Source organism: Hetaerina americana, unplaced genomic scaffold, assembly GCF_022747635.1.
Source record: "Hetaerina americana unplaced genomic scaffold, ioHetAmer1.1.p SCAF_10, whole genome shotgun sequence".
Taxonomy (NCBI): domain Eukaryota; kingdom Metazoa; phylum Arthropoda; class Insecta; order Odonata; family Calopterygidae; genus Hetaerina; species Hetaerina americana.
In genome coordinates, this window is record NW_027286070.1 from 50,088,121 (window position 1) to 50,108,695 (window position 20,575).

At 40.6% G+C, this 20,575-nt stretch overlaps 1 protein-coding gene across 1 annotated transcript in view; it reads left to right on the forward strand.

Annotated features, from left to right (window-relative positions):
• Wnt2 (Wnt oncogene analog 2) overlaps nt 1-20,575 on the forward strand; it is a 320,844-nt gene that overhangs the window by 145,387 nt on the left and 154,882 nt on the right. The gene's annotated exons all lie outside the window — the stretch shown is intronic.

Consider the following 20,575-nt stretch of genomic DNA (forward strand, 5'->3'; position numbering starts at 1 on the left):
TTCATCAGCTTCATATTTTATTCATAACTGATCTATAAAAGGACTTGACCACATTCCACGCAATATTCGCCATTTTTAGGTGAAAAAATTTCTATACCCCCTGGTAAGAGTTTGGAGAACTAATTACGACCTTTTGGAGGTGAATAATATCGCACGTCTTTGGTCATTTTTTACAAAATTAGTCGCTATTCTTTCTTTTATTTTATATTTCTTCATCTTCAAGCCTTTTAAGGACGAGTGCTCGTCATGTTGGGTCTTATAACTAATAAAAAATAATGATGTGAGTGTTGAAAACGAACGAAATCATTTCCATTTCAAACATGTTATTGCATAACTAACAGGTCAGATTGTTTGCCCATTCCACACATACGGCCCAATTCAATACCTGAGACAACCTTTTAGTCTTCATAGGCAAATTAGGGAGAGTCAAGAAAAACAGCCAAGAAATGAGCGGGAGGAAAAAATACCACTCGAATTCGCCATGCTTGAAAAGGTTTAGATTTTATCTCTGCTCATTAAGTCACGATAAATGTACCGCCGCAAAAGCTGATTTTTTCCCCACGTTTCCCCACGTGTATTTCAGCAGGAACGAAAACGAGGTATGATTTGAAGCAGCTTGTTAATTATAGCCAGGCTTCAAAGAAGTTCTCGCTGAGCATAAAACTTCAGACATTTTTTCTATATACATTTTATCTTTTGCCTACCCAACAAATGAATGTGAACAAAATAGTTAACACTCTTATTTACAATAAAATGAAGCTCGGATCGATAAGTATCTACTAAATATCGCCTAAACTTCGTACCCTGTCCATTCAACTTTGGAAGAAACATTTCATGCAGTTAATTTCACGGAAGATACAGGGTTAAATGTCTAATGGTATAGAGTAATGCTTTGACGGGCACAATTCCCCATTCTAAAGAAGCTAATCATGAGTGAAAGTAGCGATCGGATTTGTCTCGTGGGATGCATAAAAATCAGGATACGATCATAAAGCCTCACTCCACCAGGGAATGAATATTTGCTTCCCATTGGAAATGAACACATTCTGAGAAAAGAAATGGCAGTGATATACCCTCTACCCTGATGTGTGAATTTCACACGCCGTCGGGCTTAGTACTGGGTGAACTCTGCCATGCATATATATATATATATATATATATATATATATATATATATATATATATATATATATATATATATATATATATATATATATATATATATATATATATATATATATATATATATATATGCATGGCAGAGTTCACCCAGTATATATATATATATACAGGTAAATATGTATATATATACCTATATATATATATATATATATATATATATATATGTATATATAGTACTGAGCCCGACGGTGTGCGAAATTCACACATCAGGGTAGGGGGACCAGTTCCTTTCCCTGTGCCGGTTATGGTTTCCCACGAAGATCTTGTACCCGAAAAATCACATTGCTTGGGTGGAGCGGCAGGTGCCCAGGGTGCCTTGCCCGGGAATCGAACCTGGGACCCTCCGGTCAGCGGTCCAACGCTCTACCCACTGGACTAGAACACAAAATAAAACAGTTAAAGCATAACACATAGAGGACACTCACATCGTAGATTATTTGAGCTTTCGGCAATCTCCGACACCTTCTTCAAGTAAGAGTCTTACTTGAAGAAGACCGAAACCTCAAGCAATCTACAATATGACTGTTCTCTATGTGTTATGCGTTACCTGTTTTATTTTGTGTTCTATTATGCCGTTACATTGCTCTCATGAGTGCTTCTATATTACCTATATATATAAAGTGCCTCTTTATCACCTATATAAATATATAAATAAATATATATATATATATATATATATATATATATATATATATATATATATATGTATATATATATATATATATATGTTTACATATAAATAATAAATCAAATAGATTTGATGCATCCACTGCAATTTCCTAATTATATTTATAGAGTTTTAAATAACTTTCAGAATACCAAGACGGTATTTATTCTATGCAAACATTTTTTGAAAGAAGTAGACTAATGGATCCTTGGGAAAAAAGTGAGCTTTGATAATAAACGTAAGAATAGGGAGATTTAAATTACGTACTATATGATTAATTTTCTCGTTTTAAAGTTACCGAGTTAATTAAATTCTTCAGGGAGTAAATTTTATGGACCCTATAATGTTAAATTAAAAAGTTATGCTAAAATAAATGCCCTAAATGAATGCTGCTTTCGAGTGTGATAAACACTCCATGAATACGAGATAGCAAAATGTATCGAGAAATTCTCAAAAGAGACCAGCAGTCGGTTTAAATTGTTAGAAAATTCATTCCGTTCACGATTAATATTCGCGAGGGGTAATCAGCTATCAGTCTATTCAGTAGCGCGGCGTTTCTCATTGCGGGATGTTAGAGCCTGGCATCAATCCATATATGCTCAACCTTTTTGCTTCCGAAAAATAGAATAAATCAGAATCCAATCTCCATGGCAATTAGGCGGAGCACGCGCCGATCCCTCATGGCCTCTCTACATGCACGAGGCTAATTGCGGCAATTTGCGACTCCATTCGGTCCCTCAAAGGAGGATGGTCCGGTGCCTCAAGAGCACGGGAGATCCCCCGCTGGTGCCCGACGTCATGAGTTATCCGATCGATTATATTACTCACGGGGCTTTTCGATTGCGAGCTAATCACTCTCCCTCTCTCTCCCTCACACGAGTCCACTCGACATGTGGGCGCGAGGGTTGAGAGAGAGAGGTGTGATCCGTCCGCAGGGGTGGGAATGGCGTGACGGGGTGGTTTGAGGGGAGAGAGGCGACGGGGTGGAAGAGAGAGGGGTAGGACGGGAAGGAAAGGAATTCCCAGCCGGGAAATCTTGGCAGCTGCTGGCATGCGCTCCGATAGATAAGGCCGACCCTGGGTGCGTTCTCTCTCCCACAGACTCTCTCCTCACTCCAATAGTGTTTCTCGAGAGATGAGACGCCCTGCCGTCTCCGGAATACGTGGAAGGTGCAATGCGAGGATGCAGGTGGGTAGGTGAGGTTGCAGAGCTTCCGGGGAAGTTGCCAAATGAAACCTCGGTAGTCAGCGATTACGACGCGTGCATTCTTGCGAGGAGGAAGATAATGAGGAATTTTGAATACGTGTTATCTAGGCTTGAAGACTTTCCATTATTTCTTTCTCTGCTGAAACTCTAACTGGTTTTTGATGCGGTTTCTCCTCTTCCTTCCATCCCTGAGCTGAAATTCTGAAGTAAGCTTTAAGATAGCTTTCTATCTTTCACCCCTCTTTTTTCTTCGTCTCGAAAAACGTGAGTGGTAAACGTTTCCCATCATCCAAGTTAACGCGTTTCCAATGGTGGATACGTAAATTTAAGCAACTATGATACCTTTCCATTGTTTCTCATCGCTTTTTTGAACAAAGAGAGTGACTTAACATTGATCTACTTGAAACTGAGAATAGAATCAAGAATTTTATCTGATTTACAACCAAAGAGCCATTTTTAACGGATAAGAAAACGTTTTATTTAGTTTCGACTCATCACACTGTCATGGATTTTTTTTATGATCATTATGGTAAAGAGGCCATTCCTGTTTCTTATAATAATTGTCCAGACTGCAATATGCGTGGCAAAAATGATGGCTAACAAAACTCAGTGATTGATAATATCTTTATCTAAGATTACCCAAGATGTTTTATGCATCAGTAAATTAGTCTAATAGATAATCTCTAATGATTAATCACCCATATTGTATCAAATTCAAATCTGAAATCAAAATTAATTTAATTAAATCGTCGCTTGAAATGCTATAGGTTTCTCATTCATAAATTATGGTTCTTGTAATCCCATTTTGGACAGTAATAGCCTTTATTTCAAATATCTGAGATATTTAGCGATCAAAAGACCTAAATACATTTATTAATGATTTTTTCGTTAATAATTTTTCGAAGTTACGGTTTTTCATTATTAAAAATATCAATACCAACCATAAAAGAAAATAACTATTTTTTTCTCTATTTATATGCATTTTTCCATTAGGTATACGCACAGACATTACTTTATTCGACTAGACATAAAAGCATTGCTTTCGTCACTTAAAAATAAGGTGACTACTTAAGGTTTCCATTCCACATTTTTATATTCGATGCGTAGGGCATAAGAATATATTCATGAAAATATACCCATTAAAAAAAGATCCATGGCAAAGTGTAAATGTGAAGTAACATGAGAACTCTCTGCCGTAATAACAAACACACTGATATGCAGACCATTTATGAATCATACTCTTGGAGGTTTAAAATATATGGTCATACTTATAGGAGTGTGATAACCCCATGCTTTAAGAACTCGCACGTTGAGTTTTTTTCTGTCTCGTTCCCATGCGTCGGCCTCCATCCCATGCCACGTCTCATTAGTCCCACTTTCAAACCCAGTTTGTTTAACTGCGACCTCCACCGAGTTAAACCCAATTTATTGCGATCCAAACGACGATGGAGATGCCATAAATAATGTACTTAAGTCAGTTTATAGCTTACACCAGGTTATTTCTTGCACTACCATCTCTCATGTAAATAAGTTGCCTAGCAATTCCGAATTTCATTTTTTTTCCTCCTACTATCTTTCATTTTTGAGAAATAGCTTCCTACTAACCGCGTTTAACTCCCATTTGCTTTATTATGTGCATGGATATATTCCGTTTTCTCCTTCAAGTGAGTCAGAAATCGCGGGGTGTGAGTGTAGGAGCAACACGTTGGAAAAAATCCCTTGTCATACGGTGCTTTAAAAATGGGCGTAGCCATTACTAATGAGTTCGGCGGAATAAAGACCCATAATTTAGTCTATATGGCTCAATCTTGTTCCACTTCAAAGGCTAAGCAAATAAAATCACTGAAATTTAAGCTGGCGTATCCTTTAGGTGAAGAACGGAACGGGTAATGAAGTAAATGATGTCACAGTCATATGCATTGGCATATCATACAATGCTGAATTTGGGAATCCTAGTGATGGATCCAGTATGCATGGAAGGACTTCAATTGCAGGCCTAATGAAAAGCAACAACACATCAACATAGATATTTTATATGTTAAAATCACATGATGTTTGCTGAAATATAAATATTAGTGTTTTTTCTGGCCTTCAGGATATTTTGATTAACCAAAGTTCAGCCAAACGTTAATCATTCACTCACACAGACCGTTGAAATATCTATCACTTAAATAATTTCATCGAAACAAGTAATGTGTTTTACGTTCAAGAATATCATAGCTTTAGATTTATCAAGGTACCAGCTGAGATTAGTTTACAACTGCTAAACTTTATTTTTGCCATCAAAATAATATTTTTCTCGTTTGTGTAATTATTATCAAAATTTATGGAAATACAACTGATTGCACTTACAATGTTTGATCAAATCGACTACTATTGGCGGTTTATGATGTAGCAGAAGGCATAAATGGCAAACTCCTAGTCCGGAAAACAAGAATAATTTGCGCACGAAAGATTTTCCATCAATGATAAGAATATATTTAGGAAAACAGTATACCACGTCAAAATAGATCTGATTCCCTGTGGTTAGTTAAATGCGCAAATATCCACTTCTGATCCATTCTAGACTTGTTGATCCTTTGTCTCGATGAATTGGTGTGCGTTGTTTAACGAAAATGGACAGAAAGAATCAGATTCAAATCAATGTATTATTTTGTATTCAAACTGTCCCCGCAAATACCTAATAGACGGCTCCGTTTTCCTATGGCTGGTGTACGAAATCCATTCCTATCTTAGCTCCTCTCATAGAGTAGATCGCCCGCCTTGATTATTGGAAGAAATCGCAAATGGCGCAGAGCGAGCGCAGTTAAAATACCATAGGGACACAAGCGCGCAACGTCGTGGGCCTCGCCAATGCAAAGAGCCACTAAAAACCAACGATCTGCGAGTGAAGTGCCTGTGGGAGCTCGCGTCCTTGAGGGACCATATGTATATTTTTTTCGGTCGGAGATACGAGGGTCATCCGGAAAGTAGTACCCGTTCGTGAAATAAAGACACAAAAGTAAATATTAACAAACATAAAAAATTTTATTTGAAAGAGGATACTTTAAACTACTTCTCAACATAATCTCCAAGCAAATTAAGGCATTTGTCATAACGTGTGACAAGTTTCTGTATTCCTGCTGCATAGTCCTTCGCCGCCAGCTCATTGAGATACGCGAGGGACCCATCTTGCACAAATTTTTGCATAATGCAGATGGTGTTTAACAATTTCATGAACAATTGTTCGAGAAACATTGGGAAAATGCTCACAGATGTCATCAATTGTGACGCGCCGATCGTTCCTCACGAATTCGTCAACTGAGCTCACCAGTTGGTCTGTAATGACAGACGGTCTCGCCGACCGCTCATCGTCGTGTGTGTTCCCCCTCCCCATGTTGAAGTTGCGACACCACCGCCGAACAGACGACTCGTCCATTACATTGTCTCCATACACCTCCTTTAATTGGCGATGAATATCACATGGGCGAACGTTTCTTGCATTGAGGAATTTAATCACTGCCCTCACTTCACAACTGGCGGCGTTCTCAAGTTTTTTAAACATTGTAAACAATCACAGAAACAACACAGGCTATGCTAGCGTCACGCAACTTGGCTCAGAGAAGGCAGACAAGCCACTGAAGCTATCTGACCTCGTCCAGCGGCTACTCGCGTCGTCAGCACTTCATGCGGCACGAACGGGTACTACTTTCCGGATGACCCTCGTATTACCGCCACCTCGTCCTCGGCACGGGGTCGCCCGCTACAAGGAGGGAGGGCAGGGACGGGAAGAGGGGAGGTGGAGGGGGGCACATTCCTGTTCCCTTTTTCACATTGATATAATGGTGCGCTCTCGGGTATAATGAAGACATAGCGTAGGAGAGAAAGAGATATTGTATGGCGGCGTCGGAGGGGTTTTTTGCGATTAACATTCGAGGGCGGATTATTGTGTCGCCGCCCCGTCGATTTAGCCGCGCATATACCTGGCCTGAAGGGGGGGGGGGAGGGGGAATGAGGGGTGTGAGTTGTTTGGGAGCGGGGAGTGGGATAGAAACAATGACAAACGCCCCCGACGCGGTTGTTTGGAGCTCGTGCACTGGATCGCGGGCCCCCCATCCCTCCTCTCGTGCCTCCCATCACCCCCACCCCCAACTCCGATGGTGCGGTAAACGCGCTTTAAATGTATTCGTTCCCATTAAAATATTCGAGGGTGGGATGGGAGATGGGTATGCAAGAGTAGCGTTTAATTCGACTGTTTATCATTCGTCCGAGAGAGCGCTTTCCCCTCCACGATTTTTGCCTTTGTTTGACGCTTGTTTGATCCGTTATTATTCAAATCCAAGGAGGGGGCAGGGCGTTATAATATGCAAACGTGAAATATTAACCTCTCCAGCCTCCCGAGTTCATCTACTGAGTCCTTTGTATTCCGTCAAATGGAGTGAGGGCGTTTTGGGAACGATGATTGTTACATAGTATAGGACATAATATTTTTCGATCCTCAGAGAATGCATCGGTGAGCGATAAATTTGATTCAGTTTGGTTTCACTGTATCCATTCTTTATATTTTTATTGAGTAGATATTGTCTTTTTAATGTCAGTTATATCTTAATGGTAATGATATAACCTTGATCAAAAAGTTCCCGGAATAACCACCGTGTGGCGCTCCCATCGTTCCGATTTGAGTTCTGTTTTTTTGTTAAATTGGTACATCTGTTGTTGATATTCCCTTTAAATCTTAGTGTCATAACTTGACATTTACAAAAGTTACGTAGCCAAGAGTACATCTATCTCTGTGTGTGTTGGCGATTTTTTACAATTTCAGAAATGGATTTAAATTTGCAACAACGAACTTGTATTAAATTTTGCGTAAAAAACGGATTTAGTGGCGCACGGACGTTGGAAATGTTGGAAAAGTGTTTCGGCAACGATTCTCTAAAAAAAACGGTCGTTTACCAGTGGCACGAGCGGTTCAGAAGTGGTCGTGAGTCAATCGAAGATGATGAACGCAGTGGCAGACCATCGACATCGAAAGTCGGTGAAAAAATTGATAAAGTAAAAGAAATGTTGGTCAATAACCGCAAATTAACCATCAGAGAAATAGCGGAGGACTTGAACATTGCCTATGGATCCGCCCAAGACATTGTGGTTAATGATTTGGGTTTCCGTCGTGTAGCAGCAAAGTTGGTGCCAAAAGACCTCAATTTCATGCAAAAAAGAGACCGTGTTGACGTCGCAAAAGACATGATTTGCGAGGCTGAATCCGATCCCACATTCATCAAAAGGATCATTACTGGAGACGAGACGTGGGTTTATGAGTACGACACGCAATCCAGACATCAGGCAAGTGAATGGCGTTCACCAAATGAGCCGAGACCAAAAAAACCACGTCGTTTTCAGTCAAAAAAGAAGGCAATGCTGACGGTTTTCATGGATTACAACGGTGTAGTGCATCATGAATTTTTGCCAGAAGGCCAGACAGTAAACAAAGAGTATTATTTGGGCGTTATGAGACGTTTGCGTGAAGCAATTCGCCGAAAGAGACCAGAAATGTGGGCAGAAAACTCGTGGATTTTGCACCATGATAACGCACCGTCGCACAGTGCATTCATTATTCGTAATTTTTTGACGAAAAATGCAACAAATACCATCCAACAGCCACCGAATTCACCTGATTTGGCTCCCTGTGACTTCTTTCTGTTCAATCGAGTTAAAAAACCATTACGGGGAACGCGTTTTAGCAGCCGAGAGGAAGTAATGGAAAAATCGCAGGAAGCACTGATGGACATACCGAAAACCGACCGTAACTTTTGCAAATGTCAAGTTATGACACTAAGATTTAAAGGGAATATCAACAACAGATGTACCAATTTAACAAAAAAAACAGAACTCAAATCGGAACGATGGGAGCGCCACACGGTGGTTATTCCGGGAACTTTTTGATCAAGGAGTATGTGCTAGAAATATGTGTTGATTACAGAAGGTAACGAATCCAGAATTCAATTTCATACAGCCCAGGATGGGTGGCGTATATTGTAATGATTGGCAGAAAATTATGATACCTTAGCTAAGGATGTACAGAGTACAATCTAAATAAGAATTTTAATGTTCTTCTCTTTGTTTATAAATTAAAGATTCAGGTTTGATGTGGTGGAACTGCACCAAGCACCATGTATGGTATTATTATTGTAATCGTAATAAATTCAGAATACTGTAGTTTTTCTTATTATTGAGCAAAACGATATAGTAATGAGTACCACCAAATATTACCATAAGAGCGAAAAATCTAGGATAGCCTTTTTTATTCCTGATAGTAGCGGATGTAGTGAAAATGTTTCGCAGATGATGCTTGTTCTCCTGTTAGCGTGAGGTGTTTCATTATTCTCCATTATCGAAGCTTTCTTAATCAACATAACTGTAATGGCGTTACCGATACAATGTACATATCCAGATAGAAAATCGATCTTGTACGAATTATGATGAAATAATAGCAAATTCACTCAAAGAATGAAATACTGTCAGGACTATCATTTACACGTGAATTTCTGGTACCTCCGGGCAAAAGAAGTCGAGTGGCGTCCAAAGATCATATCCTTCTCCGTCGATACATCGAACTAAAATGATTGATTTCCTTTTCAGCCCTCAATCAAGATTTTCGCGTGCCCTAACCGAGTCCCTCCCCGGAACCAGTGAAGTAGACCAAAATGCTGTAAATCAATTTCGATGCAAAACAATTAGTTGGTTTTAAGAGGCGGGCAAAAGGTTGTATCGGGCACGTCGTAGATGGCTTATCTGCAAAATGGACGCCGTTGAAAATGTAGCAAGAGTGGAAGTTTCAGAGGTACCTACTCGACCCACTGCTGGCGGGGGCCGTTTACATGCCCTTGGGTATCTCGATCGACGGGTGCTCCCACTCCATGCTCCGTCATTCTCCCCACCCTCCCTCCCCTAGCTATTCTCCCTCGTGATGCCGGCCGAGTGGCAAGTTAAAAAATATCGTTCTCCTCGCGGGTCGATAAAAATCCTACAGCTGTGGCGTACCTCTCCAGCCTACGAGTCTGCGAGCCACCCAAAAAACGCCATTCAAGAACGTGCATTCTTATTTCGGACAAGTAAGGGTCGGCTGTATTGCCAACTAACTCGGTTTGGTTATTCATCGCTTCGATTAATTTTGCTCCGAGTTCGAGAATTGTCCCAGTGGCATTAAATAATAACAGGATGAAAAGAAGCGTGTGGATCAGCTCGTGTACTCACACTGCACGGAGTGATTGGAGCATTCAATGTACCGAAAGATTCCCTTGGTTTTCCGAAAATGGGTGTTCAGAAAAACATTTAGAGGGGAAACCAATAGGGTTCAATGGTTGTCAATATTTGTTTTTAAATGCTTCATGTGCTGTCTAAAAGCTGTGGGTACTCCTGTACATGAGAATGTCTAGGGGGTAAAAAATTATGCAACTTTAATTTTTGAGGGAGTAAGAATTTTGGTAATTAAATACTTATCGTTTGCTTTAAATTAATATAAAAATTGTTCATAATATATTGCAAAAGAATGGATAAAGATAGACGTACAAATTACCTAGCTTATTTCAGTCTAAACATTTGTGTGTATTTCGCTAATCTTTTATAAGTAAATGTAAATATTTATTATTTCCAAAGCGTGGAATGTTGCTTGAAATGAATATAATTTTTTTATCACTACTACGCAAAAGAATAATCTGGCATGTTCATATCATTTAATTCTATTGGCTTGAACGCATAACTACTAATCCTATGTGTAGCAAATGTAGATAGCTGAGTAGATGATATGAGATACTGATGAATTTGATGGTTTGGCAAATTCATGATCAGTGAATAAATAAATTTGGTATTTTTTTTACGTTTATGTGAAAAAATACCAAGCTTGCGTGAAGACGAGTTATTAGTAATTCTATTCGGTTTTTCACTCAATGCGTATTTTTTTTAAATTTTACTCTGTAGTCCTAAAAAGATTGGGTGAATAGGGTTCGTGAAGTTGCCATTGATTTTCGTAATTACTCACAACTTGGCAGGTAGTTAGCGGATAATGAAAGGATAAGGAGTGTGGGTACGTTCCTTTCACCGTTTTTATGCAAAGTCTCACGTTAGACAGAGCCGAATCTTCCGTTTGAAGGTGACAAGCAATCGCAGAGAGCGCGTTTTCATTAAAGTGCAAAAATTCCCCGGCGCTCCTAGCCGCGGGGGTGGGAGGGCGGGAGCGGTCGGCCTCGGTTCCCGGGCGGTGACAAACGGGCGTCCGCGTGGGAGGAGGAGGCCCGGTGCATCGCGGGGGAGGGAGGGAGAGATCATAATGTGAAACGCGAGAGCGGGCTCAAAGGCCGGTCCGGTCGGGTGTGGGAGGGGCACCCCGTCGGGAGGCCACCCGGCGGGGTGCCCTGGGTGTGCGTGGTGCCAACCCTTGCCCCCACACCCTTCCCCCTACTCCCACTTGCCACCCCAACCTCGTACTTTAGAGGGCACTCCTGTGGAGGAGGCTGAGGTCATGGGTCAGGCAGCCCCGTCCAGGTGCTACCTCCCCGCTCAACTGGCGTTCCGCGTCGCCGGGGTTTGCTGCCGTCGCGGAAAGATGGCGCACTTGTCTCTCTTAAAAACTTTGACGAAATTATTTATTTAGCGAAAACTCCAATGTGATTCGTTAAATAATGTAGCTAACTTATTACTGTCCCAGATCTATCAATTTGACAACAAGAACAAGATATGTCCTGTCTCGCATGCCGCGGCGGATCTAAAATGAACCTCCAATTGATGGGAGGGGCATTTTCATGAACGAGCAAAAATAAAGTTATTATCTTTTATCCTGCCTCCAAAGACAGCAGAAAAACATGTCGAATTTGAAGCCAACTGCACCATTTATTGCATAGATCTCAACACATCCTACAGTATACGAGTATAAATTTATGAAAGGAGGATAGCAGATGTTTTTAATTCATTTCAGGCATCTATGAAATATTTATTTTGAATTTTATCAAAGCCAAAAATGTTCCCCAAAGGGAAGGACCCGCCTCCTTCCCCTTGGATTTTTGATATTTTTTACAAATTTTTTGGGGGTTATGAAGCCTTTCTTAAAGTGGGGATATTTATTTTTATATCCACAAACTGAAAACATACTCGGATAGAACAGGTGATTAGCTGATGGATAATAGCTTGACTTCGTTTCAGGAGATATTTCAATGGCAGAGAAATCTTGATTTCAATTATTTAAGCTAAAGCAAATCCCACACAGTGGAATGTTGCTTGAAATGAAAGTAATTTTTTTAACACTACTACGTAAAATAATAATCTGACATGTTCATACCATTTAATTGCATTGGCTTGAACGCAAAACTACTAATCCTATGTGTAGCAAATATAGATAGCTGAGTAGATGATATGAGATACTTGATGAATTTGATGGTTTGAGGCTCAACTTTGCGAAAATTCATGATCAATGAATAAATAAATTTGGTATTTTTTACACCAAATATTTTTTCACGCTTGTGTGAAAAAATACCAAACTAATTTATTCGGTGAAGACGAGATTTTAGTAGTTTAGTAGAGTAGTAGATGGCTGGTCCACATTTATGATATTTTTCTGGCTATGGGAGCCTCTAGGAATAGCTTAATTCAAAAATCGAATGCATTTTTTTTAAGATCGGAAAATTACGGAGACTACCAAAAGACTTCTATAGCTGGGAAACAGATATTACGGCTGCTACTGCTGGGAGACGGCTCAGTTCACCGAGGTGTACGAAAATAATGCCACCCTAATACTACTTAAAATCAGTGGAACGCACTGCTGAGGAGACCAGCACGTTTTTTGTGTATGTCCAATTAAAAATCAATGCATTTTGTTGGGGTATCGTGCAGAAATGAAACGAAATCAGGTTGGATGAATTTAGAGGGGTATTTAAGAAAGCTGAGAGAAGGAAATCATCCAGAGGAAACCCTATAGCGACTCTATTTTTGCATTTACATGGATATACATAAGAGTCAGGCGATGAGTAATACTGAGATCTTCGGGAGATAAAATAGATGTATTCAACTGGATGAAAGGTGACTCTTGGTTGAACTTGCCACTTGAATAGTAATTCTCTCAATGGCATACCATATGGCTCCTATGAAACTGTCCAAAAATAGCATGTTAAAATAACACACACATACATATACATATATATATATATATATATATATATATATATATATATATATATATATATATATATATATATATATAGTGTGTATGTATGTATATGTATATTATATATATATGTGTGTATATATATTTATATATATATTCTAACAATATTCATATGCCGTTCACAAAACTCTCAATTTGACTGTAGTGAAAGTGGCTTTGGTGGATTTTGAATCTCGCCCACATACATTTGTGACTCATTTCTAGCATCGCATTAATTCGGTCGGGTGCGGCTTCTATCTTCACGTTCGCTTGGGATAATGGATAATTTGATTCCGAAAGTGGTTATGATCCATGTCTCTGAAGAGATGAACAAAACGCTTTCCAATCCTCCCCTCTCATTGTTTCGAAGAATCGTTCTTCTATAGCCTCCATTATATTTTAAAACAAACATTACTGAAACTGAAAAAAGTACACTATTTTTGTTGATTCTACCTTGATCTTTTTCGTTCGTTAGTCTTAATGTTGGTAAAATCCATCTCACTTTTCGTTCATGTTTCAGCATCGGAAACACAATATTGGTTAAGAACCCGTTGGACGGGATAATGAATATAATTGAGTTTAAGGTTTAACGGTATTATCAGATTTTCGACTGGTTTCGGCATCCATGCATTTCTTCCGGAGCAGAAAGAGGCGGAACGGAACGATTCACTCATGAATACTCAGAAATGAACGTAGCGCATCGGTATTATGCATGCGGATTTTGTGCCCTTGTTACCCAACCAGTAATTTCATATCGGGTTTAGGAGATGCCGTGTCATCGCACTCGATGCGGAAGGAATGGGGGAGCGCAGTGCCCGAATGTATATGTTAACCGGTTCTCATGCGCTTTCCCGTGTTCCTTTCACGACTCGTGCGCGACTCTCGCCGATGACCGCTGCGGTGCGATCATCAATCACACATCCGCCCCACCACGCCACGGCATCAATAAGGCTTTTAATTCAGACCGCTTTTATAACCACTTCTTTTCAAACTGACATCCGGTCGAGCAATTCACTCGTTCCCTCTGTCATTTTCACTGCATTTTGTCATTTCTCCACTGTTATCGTCCCACGCCCTTAAGTGCTATTCGATATCAACATCCTTTGATGATCTCGCGTCAAGTATGGTTGGTAACGCAATTAGACACTCTTGAAGTCATAAAATTATTTGTTTGCATTTCGATTCTCTGAAACTTTGACATGATGGAGAGAATGCTCTCACATAAATTATGGTTTAAGTTACAAAGTGCAATTTTTAAGTGCATTGGAGGATTCCTCTTCGTGCTGTGGTGATGTCGAGCCGTCATTTAAGGGGGGCGGGGGAGATCTAATAGCACATTTATTCATTTTATGGGATATTCAAAAGGATGTATTTTAAATGTAATAATTAAAATAAATTAGTAATGCAATCAATTAAACGATGGATAATATATGTTAGAAAGAAATATCAATGATTAAAAATGATATCTTTATGATTATAAGGAGTTTTAAAGTTTTATATTCATAACTCAAAATTGTTTTGACGGCATAAGAATCATGTGTGTTATTATCTAAAACAATACTTTAACTATTTGAATAATAATTGATTATTCTTCCTACCATTTCATTCATAATTGTCTAGGTACGCTATGTTGTTCTTAACAAAATCATGTGAAGGAGTATTTTTAAATCATCTTGAAGGAGTGATGCCAATTATCAAGTCCGTTGGTCGTCATTGTTTCCATCCACTGCTGCCCCCCGACCTGTTAATTAGTCACTTCTTATCCTCCTCTCTTTATGTCATCTAATATTTTCCGTCTTCTTTTTTCCTCCTCTCTGAACCCCTCCTGCTGTGCCATCCTGAATGGCCATTGTATTCCCATTCCCTATTAGCACATGCCTCATTCAGTTTTCTTTTCTGAATATAGTTTGGCAGCGTTTCCTCTTCCACAGTCCTGTTTAGCACCTTCAAAGAACTCTGGGAGTTGCACGAGTTTATTTTTAGAAAACGAGAATTTATATTAAATTTCAGGTACTAATAATCTTGTAGTAGAAACGGCAGAGAGTAGGTAGTTATGTGGTCGCAGTTGGTGAGCTATTTCACCTTGGTTTTGGGGAAAGCGGGTATCATCAGGAAGAAAGACAATTCAAATCCGACAGTTCTGGTTTCAGTTTTATTTTGAGTGGTCTCATCTGCTAATGTGATGGGATCCTAGTAAATTTTTCGATGACAAAAGTAAACTCGATCATTCTGTAGGCACAAATCTAAAAGTTTCAGTCCCAATTGCTTTTCTTCGTGTCCAATGGGACAACCATTCAAGTTACTTCAATCATCCCTCTACGCTTAAATTATCCTGGTAGCAGTCTTTACCAATCCAGGGAATCATTTCTGTTGACTACCAGATCACTTGATTAGCATTTACTCCAAGGCATCCCAGATATTTTACCCATATTCCAAAAGTGGTTCATTTTGAAATGGCATCCCTGGTTTATTTGTTTTCTTAACTTACAGTATCTGTATTACCAAATAAATTCCAGGGGTGACTTTTTCCATTTTTCAGTTCTAAGAAATTGAGTCTTCCGAGTCTTCATGCACTACGCTCGAGGCTTGGCAGAATTCATCGGCTATTCCTTTGCCAACTCTTCCTAGGATCTCCTCCGATCGGGGTATTCGCTCGCTTCAATGCGCATATAGATCTATAGATGCGTCATACCCTGAATTTCATGGGAATGATGTTTGGCAGGTAGTATAACCATATCGGGTATGAACGAAGCGAGTAGAGCTGTAGTCACGTAGTTCATGAATTTCCTTCACAATGCCTCGTAAGCCTTCGCAAGGGCGCGGGAGTGGAGATTACCAGCCATACATGATCAAATATTAGTTATTTCGTGTATTTGAATATTAATTTGCTCGTATACACTAACATTAATACAAATACACAAGAATGCTCGTATAACAACTCGTGTGCCGGGCCAAATCATTAAATCTGGGTTCTCTTGCAGGTGCATTCGAGTGATTGTGCTCGGTATTGTAATTGATTGGAGTTACAAAAACGTTTGCCATGTTAAATTCGTCTCTTGGTATTCACTAAATCCACCCGTCCTTGAATGAGCCTCTAGATGGCCTGAATCTTTTTTTTTTATTTTCCATCGGTTGGTCTCAGAATCCAAAAGTGCCCGGCGAAGCCCTGTTGGTCTCCCGACCTCCTCCTGTCTCCCTCACGATATTTCATGTACCCACCTCTTATCTTTGTTCTCTCCCTTCCCACACCATCAAAAATCCTTACGCTCGGTCTTCCTTCGCCCTTCCTTCCATGTCTATTTCCCCGACCTCACAACCGGCAGTCTCCCTTCCTCAACGGCTTGAAACTGTCTTAAGATCAAAGATCTACACCCCCGGGCATCCTCGATCTTTTCTCCTGCCCTCAGCCGCTCCATTCTCCAGCAATTTTGCCTCGAGTTCCGAGAAACGTACATATAACGTACAGATTTCCCCCTCCACCCATTTCCGCTCGCCGTTCTTTCACATGTGATGCAGTCCTTTGAATAAGTAAACTCGTCGTATCCATGACAGTTCTGTGCTGGTCATTATCTTGTCATAGCCCCCTCACTGCGTTTAAACCTTCCTCGTGGACAACCCAACATTTTGAATCGTAATGCCTTCTTTCTCAGCTCATACGGTCACCTCCACTGCCATTTGAATTTCAACAATGATTATAGTATAGGAAAGTTCCCATCTTCACGTATCGAATCCAACTACTTATTTTATCAAAATATATCCAAAGTACGTCTGCCACCTAGCTTGAAAAGCACTTAATTAAAAATTATTCTTAATTAATAAATCTTCATTTAGTAATTAAAAAATCTCTCTACGAGTGCAAAAATATTGAGAGAGGTTAGTTTTTATTTAGCTGAATAGAAATCATTACACGCAACACCAATCTCACTCTTTGATCTGGAAATCCTCCTCTCAAGCCATTCTTAGTTTGAAATGTATTATTAACAAACCTATGCGGTATGTTTTTGACCATGTCGCAAAAAGTTATAGAGTAGCAAATAGACGCTAACTTAAGCTATGGCGGAACTTTTTATGACCGCAAAAGTCGAGAAGTTTGATAATTATAACGTCACAAGTGTATAGCAGTTTTATAAGTCGCCCACGTATTACATATGGAGCATTGCGGCCAGCGTCTCTGTCATATTTATCACACCAGAAATCATCTTTTGAAGTATTTTTAAGGAACACGAGATTTTATTTTGAGCAAGCCTTCGAAATACACAGACCAATAATATTTTAGCTCCAAGTCCGCTCGAAGTCGATCTAAAAGGTGAACGAATGCAAATTGACCCTCCCACTCGATACAGTGTCTTGTTTACATCCTAAGATAAGAGAATACCTTTTCCTCGGCATATTTTTTCGCAGAGTAAATTCGACTTCGATCGCTGGTCCGTCTGATGAGTAAACGCGATGGGGCTTTGGCGAGCCGCCTACCTCCGCCTCCAATCGTCTGGACAATAGGGAAGATTCGGGACCTGGCGGTCATCGAGTGAAACATACTATAGTTGAGGATTTCGGGCCGCGGAATAGGAATTTGCAGGGATCGATGGTGATACCTTGCAGGAGGAAACGAGGGCCGCGGGTAAGCAAACATTTCACAGAAGCGGAAGGGAGAGAGGAGCGTGGGGAAGGCACGTCCACTTACAGCGAACGAAAGGACCAGGAGCAAAATGAAGACAGAGAAAGGGAAAGAGAAAGCCTGTTTTGTCGCATTCATAAATATTTGTCGCGCGAGAGGGTGGACGAGTTTTTTCCTCTCCGCTTTTGAGGTGTTTTCCGGGGAGTGTTGCTGTGGTCTTGTTTGTTGAGTCGCATGTGTTGTGTTCTTTTTTCTTCCCTTCGCTCCAACACCCTGCCCCCCATCCCCCTTCCGTTTGCGTCCAACCTGTGGGAAGAGCGTGGAGAGGGCGGGAGTAGAGACCTCCAGCGGCGGAGGACCAGTTAGTCTAATCACACGCCGGCAGACACGGTGTCCACGTAGACGGGGGGTCCTTTCTCGCGGCAGTTCCAGCGGCAGTGGGGGATGGATGGGCGGTTGGACGAGGAGGAGGGGGATTGCGGAGAACGAGGAGGATATATATAAATCGGAGTGGAAGGGGAGACTACGACAGGGAGTGGGGAAGTAATCTTCGGGCAAGTGAGAAACCAAGAATTTCTGAGGTAACATCTTGTTTTTATTTTTTGCTTATCTACTTTTGCTATCTCAGACAACATTATCACACCCGCATTAGATTTAAATGTGGAACAAAATGGTTACAACAATCCATTACTACAATATTGGCAAACTGTATAGTAACACTATAAATAGAAAAAAAACACGAGTGCTTCACCATTCTCCAATTTTAGTTCTTGATTAAAGCAATTCAGTGTCTATGAGGCTTAAAATTGTAATAAAACATTATATATATATATATATATATATATATATATATATATATATATATATATACTCATATATACAGAAACAGATATAAGGAAACGGGATAGGAACACATATAAAGGACGAACACAATAGAGGTGGGGAAGGCGGAATCGAACGGATCACAAGAGTAAAAATATTTCCTCAACCGGGACTCGAACACCGGATCTTTCCACTTGCCGGGCGGATGCTCTTAACCACTTGAGCTATCGAGGATAGTCAATTTACCCTGAGATCCGTGGGTCTAATATGTCGCCAAGCGCCCCATTTTTTTCAGCCAAGAGATGGCGTCAGGGGGCTGTTTCACCCACCAAAGGAGAAATAGACAATACACAAGGAAAGGAAAGGACAGTGGGTTAGAATTCATACAACATCATACAGGAAAGGAACAGTGCGTTTCGTGGCACGCATAGCCAGAAGAAAGAGATGAGCCACATTGGCCAAATACACATTCAAACACGAAATCCCGCCAAACGGCGAATAAATACTCATATATACAGAAACAGATATAAGGAAACGGGATAGGAACACATATAAAGGACGAACACAATAGAGGTGGGGAAGGCGGAATCGAACGGATCACAAGAGTAAAAAAATTTCCTCAACCGGGACTCGAACACCGGATCTTTCCACTTGCCGGGCGGATGCTCTTAACCACTTGAGCTATCGAGGATAGTTAATTTACCCTGAGATCCGTGGGTCTAATATGTCGCCAAGCGCCCCATTTTTTTCAGCCAAGAGATGGCGTCAGGGGGCTGTTTCACCCACCAAAGGAGAAATAGACAATACACAAGGAAAGGAAAGGACAGTGGGTTAGAATTCATACAACATCATACAGGAAAGGAACAGTGCGTTTCGTGGCACGCATAGCCAGAAGAAAGAGATGAGCCACATTGGCCAAATACACATTCAAACACGAAATCCCGCCAAACGGCGAATAAATACTCATATATACAGAAACAGATATAAGGAAACGGGATAGGAACACATATAAAGGACGAACACAATAGAGGTGGGGAAGGCGGAATCGAACGGATCACAAGAGTAAAAATATTTCCTCAACCGGGACTCGAACACCGGATCTTTCCACTTGCCGGGCGGATGCTCTTAACCACTTGAGCTATCGAGGATAGTCAATTTACCCTGAGATCCGTGGGTCTAATATGTCGCCAAGCGCCCCATTTTTTTCAGCCAAGAGATGGCGTCAGGGTAAATTGACTATCCTCGATAGCTCAAGTGGTTAAGAGCATCCGCCCGGCAAGTGGAAAGATCCGGTGTTCGAGTCCCGGTTGAGGAAATATTTTTACTCTTGTGATCCGTTCGATTCCGCCTTCCCCACCTCTATTGTGTTCGTCCTTTATATGTGTTCCTATCCCGTTTCCATATATCTGTTTCTGTATATATGAGTATTTATTCGCCGTTTGGCGGGATTTCGTGTTTGAATGTGTATTTGGCCAATGTGGCTCATCTCTTTCTTCTGGCTATGCGTGCCACGAAACGCACTGTTCCTTTCCTGTATGATGTTGTATGAATTCTAACCCACTGTCCTTTCCTTTCCTTGTGTATTGTCTATTTCTCCTTTGGTGGGTGAAACAGCCCCCTGACGCCATCTCTTGGCTGAAAAAAATGGGGCGCTTGGCGACATATTAGACCCACGGATCTCAGGGTAAATTGACTATCCTCGATAGCTCAAGTGGTTAAGAGCATCCGCCCGGCAAGTGGAAAGATCCGGTGTTCGAGTCCCGGTTGAGGAAATATTTTTACTCTTGTGATCCGTTCGATTCCGCCTTCCCCACCTCTATTGTGTTCGTCCTTTATATGTGTTCCTATCCCGTTTCCTTATATCTGTTTCTGTATATATGAGTATTTATTCGCCGTTTGGCGGGATTTCGTGTT